Genomic DNA, 26,044 nt, shown 5'->3' with positions numbered 1-26,044 from the left:
CTGTACATTAACACCTTTATAGATATTAACAAAATGATTCCGGAGATCTTGCTGATGAGGTCATTTCTCTCCGGATGGGACAGGGGTTCTTTGAGTTTCCTTCTACTCCATGATGTTTGGTCGTTGAGCATAGACTGGGGGGAAAATGTGTTCTTTCTGGGGGGGTTTGTTTGTTTTTGTTTTTCCACAGAGGAACTTAAGCTACTGAATGTTACAGGAGAGGGACTGTGCGTTCCATGTCCATTACAGCCCGCTCCGTGTTGAGGAAGTGGGCGTGCCGGCTGATTGGCAATTTCCTATCTATAGAGACTGCTGCTTACTCTATGTCTTCGGGAGAAATATTAATTTACGTTTCCAAGGCAAAGAGAGAGAGTCGATCGTGATAATAGGCTTTCAATGTGGGTTGCTTTCATCTTAGCAAAAGGAACAAGACAGCTGGTGACATGGACTGGAGGCAAGGTGTGCACAATCACACATTAATTCTGCGAATCCGATTAGGTGCCTCTAGAGGAAATCCCAGAAGAGAGGCGGTTTGTAGTGTGGAAGCGAGACCAGCGGGGGCTGCGCTCCTCCATGGCGGCCAGCGAGATGCCGCAGCTCGGTCCCGGAACCAACGCCCAAGCGCTTCCAGCTGGCGAGGCAAACAAGCTGGCCGAAGGGGTTGTTGAAGCAGCACTTTTTGAACTGCTTTGAAAAGAGTAAGCCAGGAAATCTTTCGGTAGGCGGCCATCCCACCATTGGCAACTTCTTCGAGGGAGATGTTAGTCCGTGAACCAAATGGAAAATGGCAGTGGTCCTTGAGAAACGCGGTTTTGATTAGCCTTCAGGTGATCTGTGATCGAAGGGGATAATCGCACCGAGTGGCTTTCTGGAAACCCTGTGCGCTTTTCTTATCGTTGGGCTGTACAAGATTCTAGGGAGCGGGGATCTCAGACATGTTTGATATCACTAGGACATTTCCTCCCGATGAATGCTGACTCATCGTGATGTTTTAAAATGATTATTTCTTCGAAACTCCTTCCCCCGCTCTGAAACTAAGGTATAGCATGCGTGTGAAGGTAATTAATGGGGATTCATAGGCTTCATCTTCTGAGCACTTCACAGACCCCTTTGCGCTACTTGGGGTGCTCCGAGCGAGTCAGGTTGCATGGGCATCATTTGGTTGTTTTTCATTGATTTTTCCGGGAACAGGAGAATATTGTTATTTGAATGGGTATGACAGCAAGGGTAATATCAGTGATGATTATCGTTACAGAATATGTGAGGCTGTGTCAACATTTCATTTTGTGATTTCGCCCATAATTCAGGCTTTGATTCAGCCCACTGGTCACCTGTCAGATGCAGGACAGTTTATAATCATCCTGAGAGGAAGGAAGGACAGACTCCCGTGCCCTGATCTAAGAGCTCAGGGTATGCGGGACATGTGGCAGAAACACTTATAGCCATTGCTCTGGCTGTAACGTATTTGAATGAATCTGAGTAAAGAATCTGTGACCCAGGAAATTCTCACCAAACAATGATTCATTCCATTGACAGCACCATCGATTATTGGGAGATGGTCCAATTGCCTTCTAAGCTGTATGGTGAGATTGAAACTCAAATCAACTTTGTTTCTAAGAGCCTTCCAAATTGATGGATGGAATGTTAAAAATAGACATGTCCATTCTCTGAGCCCCTTTGCAGAACACAATGCAAACTTCCAGACAGCTGTTCTTCTTTGAAAGGAGTGTTACAAGTATCTGCTGGGGCATTGAGTAAGGTCTGAGTTGATGATCAGACTCTGAATTGGTGGTCCAGAAGCAACTGGTGGGCTTGAACTCCTGGCTCTGTGGTTCACAGCCCAAAGCCTAATCTACACTGCCACTGGCACAGTGCAATTGAGACCAGAAGAAAGGAATAAGCGATCAGAGAATGATGCCTCCCAAGGAAGAATCAGGGGATTTTCTCTTCTTCTATGCACCCACAAGCTCTCTAAAGCTTCTCAGCATAACATCTCTCAATGCAAGAAAACTCCCCCTAAATCCAGATTTCCTAGTTACACCTGCTGTCTTTCATTTAGTCCCTGAGGCAGCAGAAAAGCAGAGTGCGGTGCTCTCTGTTACCCTTCTCAACCTCTGGCAGCCCTCACGATGAGGCTTAGTTCAGTGCACCTCATTTCTTTAGCCTACGCATCTTGCTTCCACTCTACCCTGTCTGAGCTCTGTAAGGGTGGTTGGGGCCTTGCTTTACTGCCTTCGGCTTGTCTGGAGCACTGCTTTCATTCGGCAAGGTTCTCTTCTTGTTCCTTTCTATTTCTGGCTAGTTATGGGCCAGGTGAGCTTGGTCATCCACATGCCATATTGATTTAGATGTAGGGGTCCTCAAACTTTTTAAGCAAGGGGCCAGTTCACTGTCCCTCAGACCCGTGGGAGGGCCAGAGTATAGTTTAAAAAAAACTATGAACAAATTCTTGTGCACACTGCATTTATCTTATTTTGAAGTAAAAAACAAATGGGGCAAAAACACCAGGTGGGCCGGATGAATGTCCTCAATGGACCGCATGTGGCCTGCAGGCCGTAGTTTGAGGACGCCTGATTTGGAGGTTCCAAAATATAAAGCATACAAAGACAGCTGTGCCTCCATAAGGGACCATAAGAAACAGAATCTTTGAAAATCAATTTTTATTGACATGAGCTCAGGAAATGATTTATTGATTCACTTTTAGCCATTGGTCTATTGTCCAGCTGTTCCTTAGATTACTAATACAAATAGTAAAGTCCCAGGCAAAGACTCAAGAACCTTGTCATAAGGCAAAGTTCAGGCTGCCTGGCCCAAGACGTTTTGCTTTGCAGTTTGTTTAATGGGTGAATGTTTCCAAAATAGCCGCGCAGAACCTTCTAAAAGAGATCAATACATTTCTTTGGGGTGAATGATTAAGCAATCTGAGCTCATGTTGTAATGTAATTTTTTTGAATAACTGTGTGACATGTGTGCCTTTAGAATGGATAGTAGAGGTAATAGCAACTTGCTATAGAGACTCTGGGCATAAGAGTATACACTTCTATTGAAAATGAAGACGTCTTGAGCAACCCAACATTTTATTCCCGAAGCGAGGACCTTCTGATAGAAAAAGTTCTCTCTGATCCCCTTGGGATAAGCATCCTGCAGGAAAAAGATGAACATGCTGTACACCTTCTTACACTTCCAGCATTTTCTAAAGATCTCGGCACGTCTCACTTGGCAGTCTGTGTCCTTTTTATTTAATAAAAAGCGTTTTCTGAAAGTTATCTGGGAATCAAGACTTGTTTCCAATCTATGTGGAGTGTGTATTTAATAAAGGAGACTCTGTGAATGTTTTGATATAAGAAAGATTACTTTTATAATATGGTCATTGAAATCACTGCTCTCTGATCTATGCATTTGGAAGTCTGGGCTTTCATATATACTGAAATGAAAATAACATCTCCATTCTGCTCACAAGGAACTGTGTGACCAGAGCTTGCTTAATACTTAACATATGTTGTAATGCAATAGTCTTTATTTTGTGAGAAGTGTTACACTGTTAGCAGCTACTCCTCACTGATCGACTGTTTCATTTTCCAACATTTCACACTTATGGCAATAGTAAAAAGGAGCTACTATTGGGCTAGGTTGCATATATTAATACTTACGTCTTCCAGGAACCAATGCCAAGGTGTGATATGAGAGTAATGCAGGCTGTGAAGGTTAAGATTATGCATCGTCTTGGCTGGTCCGTGATTCTCAGTGGCTTGGCAGTTATGTAATAATATAGTTCAGAAGCTACACATTGAAGTAATTTGGCAGTTATGTAATGATGCAGTCATCCTCCATTTTGAGGCCTCCATTTGGTGGTCCTCCTCTATGTTTGCATGATGCCAATGTACATATAATTCCTTGGCCTTTGAAACCTCAGCATGCCAACAAGGGAGGAGTGGGTGTATTCCGTTGTTCAAATTTCTCAATGAGTGATTCTTAGCTTTCAACAATTGTTTATCTGATATACCATGATTTTATTGACTCCTTTAAAACATGAACAACTACTCAAAGGAAGATGAAAATAATAGGTATGGTAATTTCTTATCTAAAGATGATGTATGCGTGTCTTTTGAATCCAAAGCACATCTGTTTCCAATGCCAGTTCTCTATATTTAGTTCAGCATGTAATTTCCCTATCCACATATATATATTTTTTCCCAATATGCTCCGTTCTCCACAATTCAGAAGAGTAATGATGAGGGAGTCTGTCTTTGCATGACAGGGTGAGGTGACATTTAGGTGTACATCAGGGCTCCATCGGTGATTTTTAGCTTCAGCGGTAGAATTTTCAACTCCAATGGGGGAGACTCAGGCTCTGCCACTGTCCAGTGTCCCTCATGTGCAGCCACCGCTCAGCAGTCAATGGAGGCTCTCATGTTGCCATGATGCTAATCGTGTTTCAGCAGAGCTTCCAGACTAAGACAGACTAGGAAGAAAGGCCTGGTGATCTACAACTAAAATTCATCAAATGAAACCCCTATCGATCACAGTGGTCTGATCCTATTGTGTTTAGGTTGCCCAATTTGAGACTCACGGACCGCAGAAGGCTCCAAAGGAGGCAGAGTAGGAGATAATTATTAGGACTCTTTGTCTATACATGTATGCTTCTGCAGTATTCTTTGTAATAGTCATTGTTCCTCATGGTCTTAAGACCAGAGTTCAATAAGAAGAAGGTGTTTTTCCAAGTTATTATAGTAGCAATTATAAGGTAATCAGATAAGGTCTCAAAATGCCACATTCATCATCTTCCTTCACTACATCAAAATCATTACTGGCTTCATGTTGGATGGCAACCAGCTGGGCTGGAGGGTTCACTTGGTTTTATAAGCAGAGCCCACAATCATCTGGCTCAGCATAGCTTTTCAGTCAAGCCTTCCTCCTTCCCTACAAGAATTACTTCATCCCTTCCAATAATCTCCCCTGCACCTAGAATATTCTGTCCAGTCATTACTGTGTGCTCAATGCAGTAACCTTTCCGTCCTACACAAGATACCAAGAAAGGTGCTAACACAAGAGAGGTCAGGGCCCAGGAAGGCAGTGACTGATTGCTGAGGTAGCTGATAACCAAGCACACTACAGTGATGAGTGCTGTAATAGAAATACAAAAAGCTGCCAGGTCACAGGATGGATGCCTTCTGCTCACTAGATTGGGGGCAGCCTCATTGAAGAGGCGTTATTTAACCAGGGATGTAAATAAGTGTGAGATTTTGGTCATGTCTTCGGAGATGCCTTTTATAACCATTAGCTGCATGAGATTGCTCCACCTCCCACTCCAGAACTCTCCTCACCCACTCTCATGCTGCTCATTCTTAACGCTCTCGTATTTTATTGGCCTACAAGACCAGGATGATAGCCAACACTTCATTGTATCTCCCCTTAACAATGAAAAATAACCTGGAACCAGTTGTCATCTAGTGAACTCCAATTCATGGGGACACCTCTGTGTGTTTCAGAGAATCACTCCACTCCATTGAGTTTCCAGTGGATGGCTTTTCAGAAGTAGTTTGCCAGGCCTTTCTTCCGAGGTGCCTCTGGGTAGACTCGAACCTCCAACCGTTTGGTTAGCAGCTGTGTGCATTAACTGCCTATACCATCCTGGAACTCTCTCTTAAACAATAGTACAGGCTTAATAACAGTAGTTCTTAAAAGAATGTCATTTCAGTAGTTCTTAAAAGAATGTCATTTGTGTGACAGTGGGGGAAAAGACAACTTGTGGTGGGGTCTGTGAGAGTTCCTTGAATTCTCGACTAACCATAGTATAACTAATCATAGTATAACTAATCATAGTATATAACAAGATTGTTAGAGAACTACATATAAAAACCCAAATCCAATCTACTGCCATTGAGTTAAACCCCAACTCATGGTGACCCTACATAGGGTTTCCAGGCTGTAAATCAAATCAGAATCAGTCTTCTTCCTGTGGACCAACTGGTGGATCTGAACTGCTAACTTTGAGGGTCACACTCCAAGACCCAAGACCCAGTGCCACCAGGGCTAGTTAAAAGTGTATGACTAACCAGGACCTTAACTCCAAAACGAATATGCTAGAATGGACTGCCTGCAAGCTGTGAAGCCTCATTTTGCCATCTTTCATCCACTTAACAAATATGTCCGGAGAGCCTGTTCTCTCCCGGGCAGTATGTGGCCGCAGTTCTAAGTACTAGAATGACTGCAGTGTGCAATAGAGTCTGGAAACAACTCAAGCAGTTTTTTGGTTCTTTTCCTCCAGGTCACAGTATAACCCTGCCCTGTCGATTGCAATAACCCACTGACAGGGAAAGAGGAACCCCAAAATGAAGTCAGACTCTGTATTTTCTTTTCCTACATAGAAGTACATTTTCAAAGCATTCTTGAAGCCCCTTGTCCTTAGTCAACAGGTTGGTGTTAATGTTTTTGTTCCATCTCTTCATTACGAAAAGGAGGCTTGAATAATTTAGCCTAGTGGTTAGACTTTGTGGCCAAGAAGTAGCATTCATTAAAGCACAAATGATCAGCCAGTCCCCAGTCTAGCTACTGGAGCAATATTACTCTTATTCTTACAAGAGCCCCAAAACAGAGTTTTAATATTTTGTCATTTCACTACTGAACACACCGAGGTTCAGGGGAGGTTAAATAAAACGATCTAGTCCCTCTACTAATGGACATTTAAGCCAGTCTTTAAAGCAAGTCCACAGTGGCATATAATTCCACATATCATCATTTTTTCGGGAAGTAGTTGTTTGTTGATGGGTTCATTGGCACGCTCTGGATTGGTAGTCTGTGAGTGTTATCAATCTAATGCAGATATTTTTGTGTTCTCAATAGCTACTTATGGGGAACTCTGGTAATGTAGGGGTTATGTACCGGGCTGTGACCCACAAGCTTGGCAGTGTGAAACCACCAGACACTCCTTGGGAGAAAGATGGGGCTTTCTACTCCCATAAGCAGTTACATTCTCAGAAACTCGCAGGGTTAGTTCTGCCCTGTCTCATAGGGTCAATAGGAGTCAGTATGAACTCAATGGCAGAGAGTCTGGTTTGGGTTTGTTTTTAATCGCTATTTATAAATGCTGTATATTTACTAAAAGTCAAACTGTTGTTTAAATAAGATACAACTCTCTTTACACCTTTTACATGAATATATACTGTCAATTTATTTTAACGACATAGAAAGGTTTAAAAGCTCAGGTGAGGTTGGAGTTTCTGTCACATGCTCAGAATTTTAAACAGCCTACTGAAAATCACAATGTCTACACATCTCAAGAAAGTAACCTAATCTTTGTCGACATATGAAAGCTGACTTTGTAACTCACAAAAATATTCAAAATCACATTTCAAGTATGAACTCCAGGATTGTGCTAGCCACTTCTATATGATACAATTCTGCATTCTGAGCCGAACATTCTATAGCCCAGCTCTCTTAGTTCCCCAGGGCTGCCATAATAAAACACTATAAAGTGGGTGCTTTTGAAGAACAAAACTTATTGTCTCCAAATGTAGGAAAGACCATGCTTTCTGTCTGTCTGCAGTAGGAGAAGGCTCTTGATTTATTCCAGTTTCTGGTATTCACTGGCATTTTAAAAAATTTATTTTATTAGGGGCTCTTACAGCTCTCATCACAACCCATACATATATCCATTGTGTCAAACACATCTGTACATATGTTGTCATTATCTTTTTCAAAACATTTTCTTTCTACTTGAGTCCTTGGTATCAGCTCCTCATTTGTTTTCCTCCCTCCCCTGATGTCCCCTTGATAATTTATAAATTATTGGTAATTCTTTTTCATGTCCTACACGGACCACTCTCTCCTTTCACCCACGTTTCTGCTGTCCACCCCCCTGGGAAGGGTGCCATACATTGATTATTGTGATCAGTTCTCCCTTACTCTCCACCCCCTTCCCTAACCCTCCTATTGTTGCTGCTCCTCTTGTTGGTCCTGAGGGGTTTATCTGTTCTGGACTCCCTGTGTTGTGAGCTCGTATCTGTGCCAGTATATATGTTCTGATCTACCCAGATTTGTAAGATAGAATTGGGGTCATGATAGTGGGGGGAGGGGGAAGCATTAAAGAGCTAGAGGAAGGTTGTATGTTTCCTTGGTGCTATACTGCACCTTGACTGGCTCATCTCTTCCTCGTGACTCTTCTGATAGGGGTTGTCCAACTGACTACTGATGAGTTTTGGGTCTCCACTCTGCCCTCCCCCTCATTCCAATTGATATGCTTTTGTTTGTTTGTTTGCTTGCTTGCTTGCTTGCTTGGGGCCTGTGATGCCTGATACCTCTGGTGATTGACACCTCATGATCACACATGCCACTGTGCTTCTACCATGTGGGCTTTGTTTCTTCTCAGCTAGATGGCCGCTTGTTTACCTTCAAGCCTTTAAGACCCCAGACGCTATCTCTTTTGATAGCTGGGCACCATCAGCTTTCTTCACCACATTTGCTTATATCACCCATTGTGTCTTCAGCAATCATGTCAGGGAAGGTCAACATCACAGAGTGCCGTGTTAGTAGAACAAAGTGTTCTTGTGTTGAGGGAGTACTGGAGTGGAGGCCCAATGTCCATCTGCTGCCATACTACTTTATAAATAAATATATGTACAAAGCTCTATTCTCCTATCATTATGTATAAATATACTTACATATATAAATGCCTGTATTTAGACCTCTATAAATGTCCTTTGCCTCATCACTGGAATTTATTGACATTACTTGATTTTTCAATAGAGGCTCACACTTGGTCTTCCCCTTGTATTACTCTGACTTTGTCTGTTCTTGTTTGTAAGACATGGTTCGGAAGAGATTAAGATCCACCGTACTCCAGTAAGATGTTATTAACTAATAAGCACCGAAAAACTCTGTTTCAAAACAAGGTCACATTCATTAGTACCAGGAGTACAACTTTGAAGAAACTTTTTAGAGGACACCATTCAATCCCTTATAACAAATGTTCCCGGCTTCAATATGTGCCATGGATGTACTTTCTGGAGCATGTTTAAATTTTAGATTCCCAGATGATTTCATTTGGCTGCAAGAATCTACATTTTTACAAGATTGCCTCGTGATTTTGACACTCACAGAAGCCCTCCTATAAACACTGTTCTTCAATAATCACTGTTTCCCTCTTTCATTGGTGTTCGTTCCTTACCAGCCTCCCAGGCCCACACAAAAGAAGTTGCTTTTTAAATTGTTTGTGATAACAAGGTGCTCTAATCAGAAGTAGATATTTTGATCATCCTTAAACACATATACACTCATTTATCCCCATTTCCTATCAAGAAGAGAAAAAATGTTAGGATGATTTAAATGTTCTTTCTATATCTCAATATTGTGATTTTCTATATCAAGATATGACCCATTTTAATCATCCTAGAAAGTTCCCTTTCATTCTTCCTAGTCAACATCAGAAGTACCCACTGAACTTTACTTTTACCACCATTGGTTAGTTTTATAACTCCATATAAACTTCACAGTATGTATTCTTTTGTGTGTACCTGGCTTCATCTAATATGTGGGTATTCTAAAAATTCTGTTTAACTATTAACTATTTCATAAGCACACCACGTTTAAAAGAGGATCAGTGACCAGGAGAAAATCCCTCCATGAGCAGCCAGGCCAAAATAGCTGTGATAGTGGAGTTTTCAGCTGTGTGCCCTAGAAAAACAGAATCAGGGTTACATATGTCACTGCAAAACCCAAGGGTAGGCTGAAGAGTTGAATGAATCCACGGTTAGCAGGCAACATAGCTCTCGGGGTTGGTGATGAGCCAGATGAAGGATCCGGAGCAGCAAGAAGTGAGATAGCCTCCTCACCATGTCCGATTACATGAGTGTTTTAAGAGTAGACCACACCTCAGATACAACGTCTCTTCAAATGTACCCAGTCTGTGACCACATTAAAGGGGGTATCACTCCACCTTATTCCAGGAGTAGTGAAGATGGCATATCACCAGACACTGTTTCCTTCAGCTATGTGCGTAAGGTCACCTTGAACTGACTTGTAAGCCATTGCATGAAGGCGCTCATTCTTTTTTTGCTTTGAAGGACTTTTCCCAGCTTTTGGTTATAATAAACAAAGCTGCTTTCATTTTCGTGGGGTTGTTTTTTTGGGGGGGGTTGCCAGTTTTTCCTGGACATATGTTATAAACTTTTTTTAAAAAAATGCCTAGAAGTGGAAATGTTGGGTGATTAAGTTGATATGTTAAACTTTTAAAGATAGTGCCAAACAAATTTCTATTATGGTAGTAGAATTTTCCCCACACACCTTTAATGTATGAGAGTTTCAGTTGTTCAACGTCATTACCAACATATGGGGTTGTTCATTGTCTTTATTTAGCTAGTGTTGTGTGTCCGTGGTTGTATTTCATTTTTATTTTAATTTCCATTTCCTGGTGGCTAATGATGTTTATCACTATTGTTTTGTGTGAGTGTCTACTGACTATCCATATATCTTCTTTATTGGAGTAGCGTATTTTGCCTATTTCTCATTGGGTTGTTTGTGTTGTCAATTGAGTTGCAGGAGTTTCTTTTATCTTCTGGATACAGATCAGACATATATATATGAGGTAAGGATGGTTCCAGGGTCAGTGGCTTATGTATTAGTTTCTAAAGGGTGTCTTGTGATGCTTAAATGATTTACTTTTGATGAAATTAAATTTGTCAGGATTTTCCTTTATGACTTGTGTTTTCTGTATCTTATTTAAGAACACCTTGCCTGCCCCACTCCAAAACACTATCTTCCTTCTTTTTTCTCCTATGTGCTTTGTAATTTTCACGTTTACATTTAAGTAGATAGTTCTTTTCCGGCTAATTTTTGCATACAATGTTAACTATAGATATTTCCAAGATAATCTTCTTTAGGTTCCGGGAAATCTTTCCTGTTCTCAGTGATAGATGTTGGTTATCGGGGAATTGTTTGTTTGTTTCCCCCTGTATCTATTGAAATGGTCATACGGTTCCCCCCACCCCCAGTCTATTAATGTGTACATTCCATTGATTTTCTTTCCCATGTGGTAAACTAACTTTCCATTTCAAAGATGAATCCAGTGGATTGTGGTTTACTAACTTTTTGATACATTTCTGAATTGAATTTGCTGGGTTTTGTTGGGTTTTTGTGTCAAGGGTGAAGAAGAATCTGGATTGTTCTTTTCTTTAAAGGTCCTTTTCTAGTTTTTGATAGCATCCTTATATTGGCTTCATGTAATGAGTTAAGAAATGGTTACTCCTTGTCAGTTGCTAAAAGTGTTTACAAGAAATGGTGTTATTTCTTCTTTGAATGTTTGATGCAATTCACTATGATACCATCTGAGTGAGATTTCTTATGATGTTAATGATATTTTAAAACTCTTATGAGATTTCATATAAAATTAAGAATGCAATTTATTTACGGGCCTAGGTTTTTTACATTTGGGGTTTCACCATGTATTTGCTTTTGCCCATTGTTTTCCAAAGAGGTATACATTTCATTTCATATGTCAGATGTATTGGCACAAAGTTTTTCCCAAGACACTACATTACCTTGTGATAATGGGAGATGGCAAACGATGACCACTCTTCCTTTTGTTATAATAATAGTCTGTACTTTAGTTGCTCTTTCTTTATCTGCCTTACCAGTAGATTAAAATCTTATTAATCTTAAAAAATCCCACCTTTCATTATTTGTTGCTAATCTGTTTTCCATGCCATTGATTTCCTTTCTCATTTCTACAAATTCCTTTGGGATTTAATGTACTCTTCTTTTTCTAATTTCTTTAGTTGAAAACAGAAATTATTCATTTTAAATGTCTACTTTTTAAAAGGTATTTGAAGCTATAAATGTCCCTATGAAGATTGTTTTAATTTTTATATTTTGATACAATATTGAACTTTATCATACAATGCAAAGTATTTCATAATTTCTCTTTTGGATTACTCATTTTGTTATTAATTTTTTAAAATATGTCTTGTTAGATTTATAAATTTTGGGGGGTTGTCCATCTAAGTTACTGATTTCAAACTTGATGTTTTTGTTTTCAGATAAAACTCTGCTGGACTTTGATCTTTACATTTTTATTTAAATGGTATCTAGCCTTGCTTATAATCGACTTGGTGAATAGTCCATGTGCACTTGAAAAGAAAACTGTTTTTGGTCCTGATGATTAGTGTAATGCTCTATAAGTAGATAGCAGGGCCAGTGGATAATTCTTCCATCTTCTGATTCTTTTGTCTATATATATTATAGCAATTCCAAGGAGATATATGACCCAACCATGACTGTGGATATTTTCTTTTCGTATTGTCACATTAAGGTTCTAGTATTCAGGACCTTTATTACTAAGTATAAACTCAGGTAATTTTGTGTACACTTTATCAGTTATGAAATCACTCTATCTCTGCTCTGACTGTACTTGGAGAGCTGGGATGCCTCTCATTTTTTTCTTCCTCCAATAGCCTCCAATGTGAGAGGGGTTCTAACTCAGTCTCTCTGAGTTTTATTTACGATCACATTGCCGGCCCACGATTTAGTTCTAATTTTGCTAAAGACAACTCAACATTATAAATATTTGCACACTGTACACAGACCATAAAATATTCCAACAATCTGTGCATGCTCGTGTAAACAATAATTGCATGTATAGCCTATCCAGTCTCTGATTTGGAGGTCAGTGCATGATCATGGAGTATTTTCAGCAAAAGGTCTTCGAGCAGGCAAGCGGTAATATCTTAAGGGGATGGAGGAAAGGCAAGGTTGCCTTTCTCTCTACAGACCTTCAAAAGCTAGATGGGTGAGTGCCCTTTGTAGCCTGGAAGACCCGAAAGTTAGAACCCACAGAACCCAACAGGAGAGAGCCACAAATTTCTATTAGCTTAGCGTGGAAAGTCAGCAAATATTGATTATGGTTCAGACACGGCTTTTATTTAATATAAATGTGTTCATATCTACGGCCTCTGAAGTCCTCAAGAAAGGACGATGGTGGGGAAAGGGCATGAACTCTCTGGAATCCCCAGAAACCAGTTGCAGCCCCATGATCTGAGTTCAACATCTTCTGTAGTGTTTGCTAACTGAGGGATAAGATAACACTGGCTGAGTACAAGTCAATGTCAAGATATAAACCTGAAATTTTTCCATTTATCTGCTTTGTTGTGCTTCATTTTAGGATCTGTTGAACTCAGGAAACACTTTTTTATCGAAAAATCAAATAAGAAGTGTGATGAAAGTTATAGCCAGTGAGCCTAAACATCCTAGACTTTTTGTTTCTCAGAATCTGTAATGCCTTTTGGACCATTCTTTGTGGACCCTCCTTCCAAGCATTTAAATTACATAGAAGGAAACAGCCTTCGTTAGTTCACTTCATTCACAGGTTTTTTTTTTCCCCCTAGGCAGTTTTCCTCTCATGCAGCCCAAAGAATTGGCCTGTTTGCTGTCTTATGCAGTCCGAGGGTAAATCTAGCAGAATTGTTCTCCCATAGAATTTAACAGGGTGATTTTGTTCCCTAGCTCTTTCTCCCATGTATTTCATTGTATTTCATCTTGTGAAAAGTGATGTGATCAGGGGCTTTAGTAGTCAGATGTTATTTTGTTCACTTAAGATTCATTCTCAGGAAGGTTGAACAAATTTGAATTTCATAAGGAAGCTTTATGTGCTTCTGCAACCCTTTCGTTTTATGGAAGAGACTGTCTACTTCTGGGAAAGATCTACCGTACTCCCAGGAACCTGTGCAGCCTGAACTTGAGGCAGGGGGCATCATCTCTGCTACTTCTTCCTGGAACGCAAAATCCAAACTCACCGCCGTGGAGTTGGTGCTGACTCATAGCGACCCTATAGAAGAGGGTAGAATTGGTCCGGTGAGTTTCCAGGATTAACTCTTTACAGGGACGAGCCCTCGTGGTGGACTGCAAGGTGAGCACTCCAAAAGCACCGCTGCTCCGTGGGGGCCGGGGGTGGGAGAGAGAGGCCTTCTGTTCCTGTAGAGTGACAGTCTCAGGAGCCCACAGGGTGGATCGACCGTGTCCTGGAGGGTCACTCTGAGTCGGCATCCACTCCCAGGTGGTGAGAGTGAGTGGCATGTCTTCACAGGAGTAAAAATCCTCGTCTTTCTCCTGTGGCGTTCAAACTCCCAAACTTGCAGTCAGAAGCCCAATTGGTAACCACGACAGTAGGAGAAATGAAGCCTCGACACATGGTACCGTGTGTGTGGAGCTTGAAGACATCATGCTGAGGGAAATAAGCTAATAAGTAAAGGCTAAATGTTGTGTGACCTTCGTTGTATAAAACAACAAGAAAAGGAAACCATATGGAGAATATAGTTTACTAGTTTTTACCAGGAGCAGGAGAGAGGGGAGAAAGGAGGGTTCGCAGTGATGGGTTGGGGGGGTGGGGATTGTATCTATTAAGGGTAGGTTTTCACAATTAATTTATGCTATTGCAATAGTACATCTGTCAAAAGTTAAATTGGCAAAAATTACATAGATATGTAGATATATAAAACAATGACAAAAAAAGAGTTAACTGTTGAGGCTGCTTGTATACACCCAAACATCTCATGGGACCTGGTTCCTTGGTCACGGTTTCATGGTTTCATCCCAATTAATTGGCCTACTAATGTGTTTAGTACTTCAGTTCTGCCATCTAGTGTGTCCTGCAGTACCTGGGGTCTTCAAAGCTTGCAAAGGACCATACAAGGCACAACAATGGGCTTTGTTCCCCTTAATGTATAATTTCCTGAGTTCAGGAGACCTGGAGTATAGAAATTACACTGTACTAACAGGGCCAGGAGAAGCGTCAAGAGCAGCTCCTTGATGTTTCATGGCATTAGAAACAGCCTCCTTGTTCTTCTGCAACAGCACCGGGAGACTTGCTCAGCATGCGGATCAGCAGCACCAGACACACCGAGTTTCAGGTGCTTCCCTCTCCAGAGGAGCTGGCTGTATGGGAGGTTTGTGATTGTAGCAGAGCAAATGCCAGATAGGGCAAAGAATATGAATAATGTAATGGCTTCTCTTCTAACTAGGGATATTTGGCATGCACATCCGCTGGGTTGTTTTTAACATTTATGTGTCCAGGAAGCCTGGTGCACCTTCCCCCCACCCCTCACACCAAAACATCCATATGTTTGGTAATGGACAAAGTATGACTTTGCATTTGCCCAAGTCAGAACTAGACATCCTAATAAGGTCACATTCAAAAGCAAAGATGTCACTTTGAAGAATAAGGTGCCCTTGACCCAAGCCTTTCCAATAGCCTCCTTGCATGCAGAAGCTGGACCATGAAGAAGGAAGAGCAGAGAGCTGAGTTATGGTGTTGGCGAAGATATTGGCTATGCCAGGCACTGTCAGAAGAAGGAGCAAATCTGTGTTGAAAGGAGTACAAACAGAATGTTCCCTAGACGCGAGGATGGTGAGACTTTGGACATGTTGTCAGGAGAGACAGGTCCATGGAGATGGACATCATGCGTGGTAAAGTAGAGGGACAGTGAAAAGGATTTTGGTTTGGTCTGTCTATACCACATCTTATATACCCATTTATCAGGTGGTGGGCATTTAGGCTTTTCCTACCTTTGGGCTCTTGTGAGTAGTGCTACACTAAACGTTAGTGTTTACCGCTCTTTTTAAGTCTCTGCTTTCAAATTGTTTTGAGGTATATGTCCTGGAGTGGAATTGCTGGATCACACAGTAGTTCTATTTTTAGTTTTTTGCAGACTGGTCATTGGTTTCCACAATGGCTGTGCCATCTTGTCTTCCTCGCGAAGTTGCTAAAACCAACTGCAAACCAAACTCACTGGTATCGAGTCGATACCAACTCATAGCGACCCTATAGGAGAGGCTAGAAGTGTCCTGTGAATTTCCAAGACGATACCTCTTTATGGAAGCAGAATGCCCATCTTTCTCTAGACGAGGGGCTGGTGCTTTCAAAGTGGCGATCTTTTGGATGGCAGCCCAATTTGTAACCACTACATCACCAAGGCCCCACTGATCCCACATTGTCACCACCATGTGTTCTCATTCTTTTCTGGTTTTCCACCCCCAGCCCCAGCCCGATCTTAGCCATCATGTTATTGTTGTTGATTGATGCTACCAAGTCAGTTCCAACTCTTATTGACCCTATGTCCAACAGAACTAAACACTACCTGATTCTGTACCATCCTCAAAATTGTTCTGATGTTTGAGCCCATTGTTGCAGCCACTGCCTCAATGCCATCCTTTTACCTTAGCTTGCTGTTTGTGCTTTTGTTATTATATTAGAGAATGATTGTTTCAAAGGTAGGCCTATCAGCAGAGACCCCTGCTTTTTGTCCATAAGTTCTTTTGAATTTGTTTTTTCTGTGTGGTGTAAGGTAAGGATCCGGTTTCAATTATCTGCATGTGGGAATCCAAATTTCCCAGAATCATTTATTATTTCCCAGATTCTTTCACCATCAAATGAAAGATTTTTAAAAAATATATTTTTGTTATTGTTGTAAAAAATATAAACAGCAGGACTTACACCAATTCAATAGTTCCTACATGTACACTACGATACAGATTACATTCTTCAAGTTGTATGAGAATTCGCTCTCCTTTTCAGAATTGTGTTTCCTCTGTTAACAAACTTACTAAGCATCCTATCTGACCTTTCAAGTTGTTACAGTAATGTGATTCCAGATAGATAGTACAGAGAGAATTCTTAATAAATGATAGCTATTTTTTGGTCAAATGACTAGTTGCTGACTATCTGGATGGAACATACCGCTTTATGTTGTATTACATTATTATATTCTTTTGTGCTTTTCCTCACAATGATGAACTCTAATTTCCCCTTCCGGCTAACTAATTTCCTGAAAGATTTCATCTTATTTTTACGCTGACCCTTTCCCCGCCTCAAGATCTAATTAAGCTGTTACTGAACAGAACTCAAATGTTAAATCAACTGTGAGGTTTAGGCCCTAATCTTCGTGAATTGCATATCCCACCAACTGGTAAGATTAGTCATGACAATAAAAGGGAAATCTTGATATGGATTAGTAGGTATCTCTACTAATCAGCAGAATGTGCCAATTAGGCCTTAGCTGAGAGCATAGATCGCAATGGCCATGACAGCAATGGAGTTGGCTAGACCCAGGTGAAGCAGTGATTTCAAAGCTGCAAAGTGCATCAGATCCGTAGGTGGCTCAAGGACTAACATCAAGGTTGGAAGTTTGACTCCCCACCCAGTGGTGTCATGGAAGAAAAGCCCGGAAATCTTTCTATTTACAGCCAAGAAAGCTCTAATGGAGCAGTTCTTCGGTGTAATACATGAGATTTCCATGATCCAGAATTGATGCTAACCCAATGGGGTAGGGATTTTGTTGTTGTTGTTGTTTAAGTGTGATAGAAATCCTCCACTTTAGCAAGCATAATGTCATTCTCCAGGGACAGGTATTTCCTCACATGTCCAAAATACATGAGGCAAAGTCTTTCTGTCGTTGCCTCTAAAGGAGTATTCTGACTGTACTTCTTCTGAGACAGACTTGTGTGTTCTTTTGGCAAACCACGGTACTTTGCTGCTTCAAGTCCATTCTTCCTCATAGTAACCCTGTGGTCAATAGCAGGAGACATTTGTGTTGGGATGTTAAGCTCAGGGTTGCAGTCACTGTGTCACTCCCGCTCTGGGAGGAGAGGGGGAGGTTCTTCATCATTTTTACTGGCTCTCTTCTTTTCCAAGCGTGATGTTCTTCTTGAAAGACTAGTCCTGCCTGATAACACATCTAAAGTGCATGCTACAAAGTCTCTCCATCCACGCTCCTAAGGAACTTACGTACACTTTCTCTAAGACAGATCTATTCAGTCTTCGGGTATATTCTTTGGCAACACGATCATGCAAAAGGCATCAATTCTTCTCTAGTCTTCCTTAGTCTTTGTCCAGTTTTCACACACATATGAAGTAATTAAAAATCCCATGGCTGGGATCATGGTGACATCTTAGTTCTCAAGGTGGCATCTTCGCTGCAAAAGAGGGGACTTCTACAGCAGATTTGCCCGATATATTATGTCACTTGATTTTGCCACTAACTTCCATGGGCATTGATTGTGGATCCAAGTAAAATGAACTCTTTGACAGAAGTCGATCTTTTCTCTGTTTATCATGCTGTTGCTTATTAGTCTAGTTGTGGGGTTTCATTTCCTTTATGTTGAGGTGAAATCCATATTAAAATCTCTAGTTACTGATCTCCATCAGGAAGTTCTTCAAATCTTCTTGCTTTCAGTAAGTAAGATGGTGTCATCTGCATATCTCAGGTTGTTCATGTATCTTCATCTAATCCTGATGCCTCATTCTTCTTCAAACAGTCCAATTTATGCACCGTGACTGCCGCCCCCCCCCACTCCCCCGTGTGAAAAAAAAATGACACACTCACTGCCATTGAGTTGATGCCAACTCATAACGACTCTATAGGACAGCCTAGGACTGCCCCAGTGTGTTTCCAAAACTAACTCTTTATGGGAGTCGGAAGCCCCATCTTTCTCCTGTAGAGTGGCTGGTGGTTTCCTACTGCTGCCCTTGTGGATCTCAGCCCCAGATGTAACCGCTCTGCCACCAGAGCTCTTTTCTACCTGAATACATCACTGTATTTGGGGGCTTTCTTTTGGATACCTGTCCATAGCAAGGTCATTTGGATTAGTATCTCAGTTCGGCTCCATCCTGGCTATGGCATAGGATAATAATAGTTCCTACCTCACTGGAGGGGGGGGGGTGGGGTTGCGACGTCAATGGGTTAATATTGGTAAAGCCTTTAAAGTATCACCTATCCCAGAGTAAATACTCAAGAAATATTTGCTGTGCTTCTTATTGTCATTCTTCTCATTAGAATTCCTGCTAGTCAGGCCTGTTGCCCTGTGGAACCCCCGCAGCCCCCCCCCCACACACAAAGAAAGATGAGAAAGGTTATATTTTCCATTTTCTAATTTTGTTTATGCAGGAAACGGGACACGGAAATGTCAGAACTGGAGAGGTTTTATGGGTATTATCATTTTCAATTTCAGTAAAACACTTAGGAAAATGGTAAGTGTGATTCTGGTAGAGACATGGGATATAAGGAAAGCCAGGACATTGTTTAAATTCTCATCAAACCCCAGAGCGGCAGCTGCCTGTGAAATCCGAAGGGATCAAAACTGAATTCGTTACCTCCGGTAGAGAGTCACCTTTGGGTCAAATTAATTCTTTAATATATATGTGGCTCTGGAAAACAAACCCGGCCTCTGCCCCCTCAATGGCCTAATTTTCTTAGTGGTTTCGTCTCATTTCACTTTGCCTCTATCTGTTGGTTGATTAGGTTTCGACTCCAAGCAGGATAATTGTAGTAATTCAAGTTTGGATTTCATTTTCAGTGCTATATTGGATGGGAGATTATTCTAAATGAGCCTGGGCTACTTGTTCTTTGAGGTCAAAATTGTCTGCTTTTTAAAAAATGCAAATGAAACCCCTGCTGCTGACCACCCCGTGGTTTCAGCTTTTTCTCAGGAAGCATAATGGCGCTGCTGAGAGAGGAGTCAAAGTCAGAAGCCTTGGGCTTGGAAGCCTGCTGGCCTCCTCTCACTAGACTTGCTTCAGGCCATGGTTCTTGTCATTGTTTTCCCTTGTGTGCCTTTCGGTAGGCCACCCCCAATCCTCTCTATGGTCAAACTAGTTGTGAGCTATTGGGAAACCATGACTTCCTGCAATAGGACACAGTTTAGTTTCTCATTGGGGACAATGGAAATCTTTCCCAGCTGCCTGAAGCATTCTCATGCAGATCTCACAAGATAATGGTTATAAAAGGACTGGCTTTGGCAAAATTAACCCCATGAGAGTGAGTATGGTTAGTTGGTTTTTGTTGTTTTTTTTGGCAAAACATAGAGTGTTAGATATATGTAAAGGCTCACTTTAATATCAGATCTAGCTAAAATATGGACCAACCTAATTCCTAACCAGATTTCCCTTTCACAGGGAGTCAGGACCCCTCTCATTATAGTTCAGTGCTTCAAAATTGCTTCTATTGGTATTTGGGAAATGGACTCCAACCAGTAGTCTCGACATGTATGCGACACAAGCCCATGTCATCAAAATGAACATGTCCTTCACTTGATTTCTGTCGAGGAGGATGACTGCTTCCCAAGTAAACGTATCTTTGATTGAGCCCCTCCTTTGTCTAGACATGAAGAACCAAGGGTGAAGTGCCACCCCCTGCCTCCAGGAGCTCCCTGTTAAGTAGCCATGGCAGACAAGTCCATCTGGAATGTTATGAAGGCCAGGTATGTGTGGTAATGTAGCGGGGCAGCAAAAAGAGAAAGGCCTTCGACAAGATGGATGGACTCCGGAGTTGTACCAATGGGCTCAAAGTAACAATAGCAAGGATGGCAGCGTGGCAATCGGCTGCACGTAGGGTCACTATGAGTCAGAGGCCACTTAGTGGCGCCACACAACCCACACAGGAACAGACAAGAGTAAACGGGGACTTCTTGTTGAGGTTGGCAAGGGACATTTCTCAGAGAGCAGCGTGCCTTAGAATCATCGGGAAGAATGAGTTTCATGAGAAAGGATTTGAGTTGGAGATGATGGGATTTTCCAAGATAGCCCTAAGGTAGGGGGTTGTTGGGGAGACTAGTCATTCCTTTGGCCTGTCTGAATGTCACTGTTTCAGAGGGACAATGGCAGGAGGTGATGGTGAAAAGGGATTCTGGGGCCCGGCAGTAAAACATTAGGAAGCTTATAACAGTCTTTTACATTTTTTACCCGACAAATAAATAAACAAAACCCTCACTGCCATCAAGTCGATGCAGACTCTTAGAAACCCTATCAGACAGGGTAGAACTGCCCTTGTGAGTTTTTATGACTTTACTAGAGTTGAAGGCTGTATCTTTCTCCGGATGAAGGGCTGCTGGTTTTGAACTACTGACCTTGTAATTAGCAACCCAATGAGTAGCCATTACGCCACTAGGGCTCCTATGTACATGTTGAAAAAAATTAATTTTGCTGGACTGGACATTTATAATTTCAATTCAGTGGAACTGATTACTTTCCTCATCCCATGTCATAGATGAGGAAGCCAGGCACAGTGAGGGTAAATCATTGGCCTGGGGTCACACAGCTAATCAATCAGTGGTGAAAGTGGAATAGTAACCCAGACAACCACCACTGCTTTCCAAAGTTCCCCATCATCCTTCACAGAGACCCTGTGCCCCTAAGGAATGACAAACCTTCCCACACCCCTCCACCTCTGATATTAAACTTTGGGAAACTTTGACTTATACCTTTCACTGATGTAGGATTATGTACTATTTGCCCTTTGGTGACTGATCTCTTTCACTTTAACATGATGTTTTCAAGATGCAGCTGTGTTTTAGCATTATGTAATTATCAGACGTATAGGGTAGCATTGTGGCAATGAATAGAGCAGTTTGATTCCAGAAAAAGGAGATAGGAGACTGTGGTGAAATTAAAGCAAGATGTGAAGTAGAGATGGGTGAGAGTTATGGATGGTTGGAAGGTGTAACAGTAGCAGTTTGAAAGATATATTACATGTGGCCTTAGCTGGCCACTTCTCTCTTCAATGTCCTCCTCTGTGAAAATGGAGGTAATTCTTTTGACTACATGGAGTTGTAGCCATGAATTTTGTGAGTTAGCATGCACAAAGAAGGCTTAGAGAAGTAAAAGAATATTCTAATTTTTATTAATCACCCTAACCTCTCTGAAGGCTGCAAAGACACTACCGTAAATATTGACAACTCATGGTGATCAGGGGAGGTAGAAGACTGTGCTTCCACAGGGATGGCATATATTGAATGTGGGGAGCTATGGGCTCTTGATCCCTATCACAAACTCTCTATGATCCACCAGCATAAACAACTTCAACTACTGGACATGGCCATACATTTTACATCCCTGCACTTTTTCATGTCAAGCTCTATGAGAGGTACCATTCCACTTACTGTATATACTCGTGTGTAAGCCAAAGTTTTCAGCACATTTTAGGCAGTTTTTATGGTAAAATTAGGTGCCCTGGCTGATATTTGGGTCAGCATATACTCGAGTGTATACAATACCTTTTTTTTTTTGTATGCCTCCCACACATCCTTCAAGACTCTCCACAATCTTACTGTGGAAATGGCCTTTGCCCATCATCATATATGGACCATATTTATTTGCTCACACCACTGTAACCACTGCATTCACCCATTATGATGCTGATCGTGCTATATGTAGTACAAGCAATGAATGAGGATGCATTGTGGCTTTAAAAAGTGAAGGGGGAAACGACATATGAAGAAAGTAGCTTGTGCTGCACTTTCTATGGAGTTTAGGACCCAGATAGAATTGTCTAGGCCAATGCCCGCAGGTCTGAGTCAATAAAAACACCCTTAATAGCCACATGGGACACGAGAAGAGGAACTCATTTGGGAAAATGAGTTCAGTGTTTGATTTGTGGGAGTAAAGTCCCTAAGGTGCATTTGGGACTCAGAGGAGCTGTATGAATTTATCAGAGCCATCAAAAGCATTGCAGTTGTCACTGTTTATCCACCAGTCCTTCCTTGCACTGTTCACGTGGCTGATGCGTCTCATCGCTGTGTTGGGAAGCTAATATCTCCTTGTAGAGACCTTCTCTGATCTCCCAATCTTAATTAGCTTCCTCTGTCCAAAGGGACTTCAAAAAATGCTTGTTGAAAATGGAATTAAAACAGAATGGAATTTTCCCATCAACGTCATGAAATACTACCCTCGTATCACTCTTCTATGGCATTCTGTACTTACTTTCACATAGCAATGAATTTATAATAGCATATTTACATGAATTTTTCACCCCCTGACAGTTTGTTAGACTGTACTTGTCATGCAAGCAGGATCAAATCTGCTTTTTCCTTCCTTACAATGGGGGCTGGTACCTAGTCAGCTCACTCAGAGAGCATGAGCAGAAGAGCTCCACAAAGTTAGGAAAGTAATACTCAGGGAGGAAAGATAGAGGAAGATAATGAAAGTATATAGGAAAGATCTGTGAACAACCCAAATGGTCAATAAAAGACAAGGGAGTGGTCCAAGAGGATGAGATGGAGCAGTTAGATCCATCGGAAAGCCAGGTGATTGCAGTGTGAGAAAAACCAGTGTCATACTCATGTGTCAAGCATAGAATGGTCAATATTATCATGCTAAAAGTCTTCATCATTGCAGATCAAGACAATCTGAATTAAAGTTATTGTAATTGTAATAGCATGGTTATAGGACGGTGTGAATGAGGATGTCTCATCAAGATAGTGGACTGAGCTATGGAAAAAGCACTTGACCTTCTACACGAACATTGAAATTGTGGTTTTAATATTACTTGAGGCTTCGACGGTACACAACAAAATTCAGAAACAAAACAGGAAAATCTACAGGTGTTCAAAACAAAGAGGCAATTCAAAGGCAAAGCCAAGCACCGAATTTCAAGCTAAATGACCAACAATAGTATCTGAAATGAGTTTATGCCCCAGGGATTGAGATGAAGCCACACGCCTGATTCAGAGCACTAAGTCTTCTACAGAAAGCCAGGGGCCAAGTTCATCTGAAATCAGGGACCAAAGACCTAGCATTTAGGTGTGGTATTCATTCTGGGCTGAGAATGTACACAATTGGAGCTCTCTATCTCAATTTGTACTCTCAAGCTGGGAAATTAAATCAAAATGGAACTGAAACAAGCAAGGCCCATAGAGCTTTGGCAGAGAAAGAACACAAAACTGCACAGATGGAGAACTCTACTATCCAGGGTCCATGTATGATTCCTGCCGAAGAGGCGCCCACAGTCAACTCTGCAGAGCATGCAGGGAAATCACCGGCACGGGAAGTGTCAGCAGTCGCCACCAACGTAGTCCTGAAGTATTATGTAATCCAACAATATGTCAGCTACTTCAAGATCTGGAACTTTAATAGGTTTTTTGGGGGTACTGGGAGGAATAGAATTCAGATGATATGAATAGGATATTGAGGAAAATCCTGCTGGAATATGTGAAAAGAGGGAATGTAAAGGATTTAGTTAATTTATAGATAATATTTGAAATTTATGATATAACACATGCATATGTTGGTGTATTGAAAAAGATAAGGCTATCTGCTCGCATAACCATTTACAGTCACAAAACCCAAAGGGGCAGTTGTACCCTGTCCTCGGTCCTCACGAGTGAGAAGCCACTTGATGGCATTGAGTTTGCGTTTGAGTCTTGGTGTTCATTTCATTTCTACTGTGTAGTTCTACAATATTTGTGTGTGTGTGTGTGTGTGTGTGTGACGATTAAACTTTGAAGTAGTCAAACAAGAAGCTAAACCCAGCTGAAGAGGGGAGCATTCGAATGGGCCAACAGAACAATAAGGGGATGGAAGTAGGAAAGAGAAGTCATGCATTTGCAAAGGAGCGAATGGGGCCTAATGCACACCTAGTCAAGCTTTCCAAAGAATAGAGAGAGATTTAAGGAGAGGCACCAGGCGAGAGTTGCTGGTTAAATTCTACAATGGAGGATAATTAGTTGAGCTATCAAAGAATTATACTTTGTTTCAGGCAACATAAGTAATAGACATGTCCCAGAATCTCATGAGGGGGAAAAATGTCTACACATCTTCAAAAGCCACTTCAGAGTCCCAATGGAACAACAGTAAGACCAGCGGCTGACTCCCAATCCGTCACAATAGACGTCATAAGACCTTGGAATAAGGCTGAGGGAATAGAGAATTTTTTATGCCAAATGATATACCCTTGTTGGAGAATCAGGTAAAAATAGATATACATGGGGCTTCAAAAAGCTTGTGGAAAACATTCAATGATCTTGTAATTACATTTATCTATGAACTTTCTGAGGTCCCTTCGTATTTTGAGATATCTTTCTGTTTACAGATCAGCAAAGAAAGTCAAGCCCAGTAATTAGGAGGGTATATGAAGCACTGGTATTTCGATATAGATTTATAGGTAGCTAGGCACACACACATACAGCAATGGTGGTATGAGGTAAAGCAGTGGCGGTTGTTGGAGAGAAGAATGTGCTTATGCATGAGAAGAAAGACCAGGGCACAAGCTGAAGTTCCTATAAGCCAATGGGGCCCAGCAACCGATTTTATGCGTGTACTCATTCATCAAGCCAGGGGTTTTGAACGGATATTAGAGATTTGCCAATGTCTTCCTTTTCTTGCAGCTACCACACCAGCCTCTTCTGGCTTTTAAAATATGACCATGGGAGACTCTTTCATGAAGTAGATCTAATACTGTGTCCATAAAGGCCCTGTTTGTATTAGCCCATCGCCTGGGGGGTGATGAGGACATTATAGTGCCTGTTAACCTGGCACTGGTGAGAATATCTGAGGAGCTGTGTAATAGGCAAGCCGTGACCCTGAGATGCAGGAATACGCCGTTTTAATGAAGGAGACGCGTTGGGAAAAGCTGGCACACAGTTTTGTCTGGAAGAGAAGATCCTGGGAGCCTTCATAAGGACGCTGGCGTGTGGGTTCTGGTGCTGGCTTTACAGTGTTGCCTCCAGCTTTCCTGAGTGTTCACATACAGACGCGCCCACCACCACACGCCACACAGATGCACACATGATATGTGGCCTTAGTTCTTTGTGTAGGGACGTGAAGATGTGGTTGTTTCCCTAACAGGTCCCCTCAGTTTTTTTTTCCGTCACATTAAACAACACTAAGTTTCTGGGTGGGGGTGGGGTGGGGGAAAGAGTTGGCCCCTGATAATTAGGGGGAGGAGGAGTGCAATGAGAAGGGAGTTCTTCAATATGCTTTCAATATATGCAAATACCAAGCAAATTCTAGTGCTCGCCCACTAATCGGCATTTTGAAATTTACATAAAGGAATTGCGAGGATTACCTGGCTTGGACAGTCATTTCCCCATAATCGTGGATTCATTTGGGGCTTCAAGTTTTACTCTCTTCATAATAAAACCTGTTTAGTCACTGCCCATGTTCATGTCTCGGGTCTCCAAGCTCACCTCAGTTATTAGAGAACAGCAGGCTCACTGTGGCCAATTTAATTTTCATGTTGATTGTCATCTTTCCAAAGGGACTACTTCCACGAAACCCTCTGTGGATAGC

This window comes from Tenrec ecaudatus, chromosome X, assembly GCF_050624435.1.
Source record: "Tenrec ecaudatus isolate mTenEca1 chromosome X, mTenEca1.hap1, whole genome shotgun sequence".
NCBI classification, from domain to species: domain Eukaryota; kingdom Metazoa; phylum Chordata; class Mammalia; order Afrosoricida; family Tenrecidae; genus Tenrec; species Tenrec ecaudatus.
The sequence above is the reverse complement of the archived record's forward strand: the minus strand, read 5'-3'. Positions refer to the sequence as shown.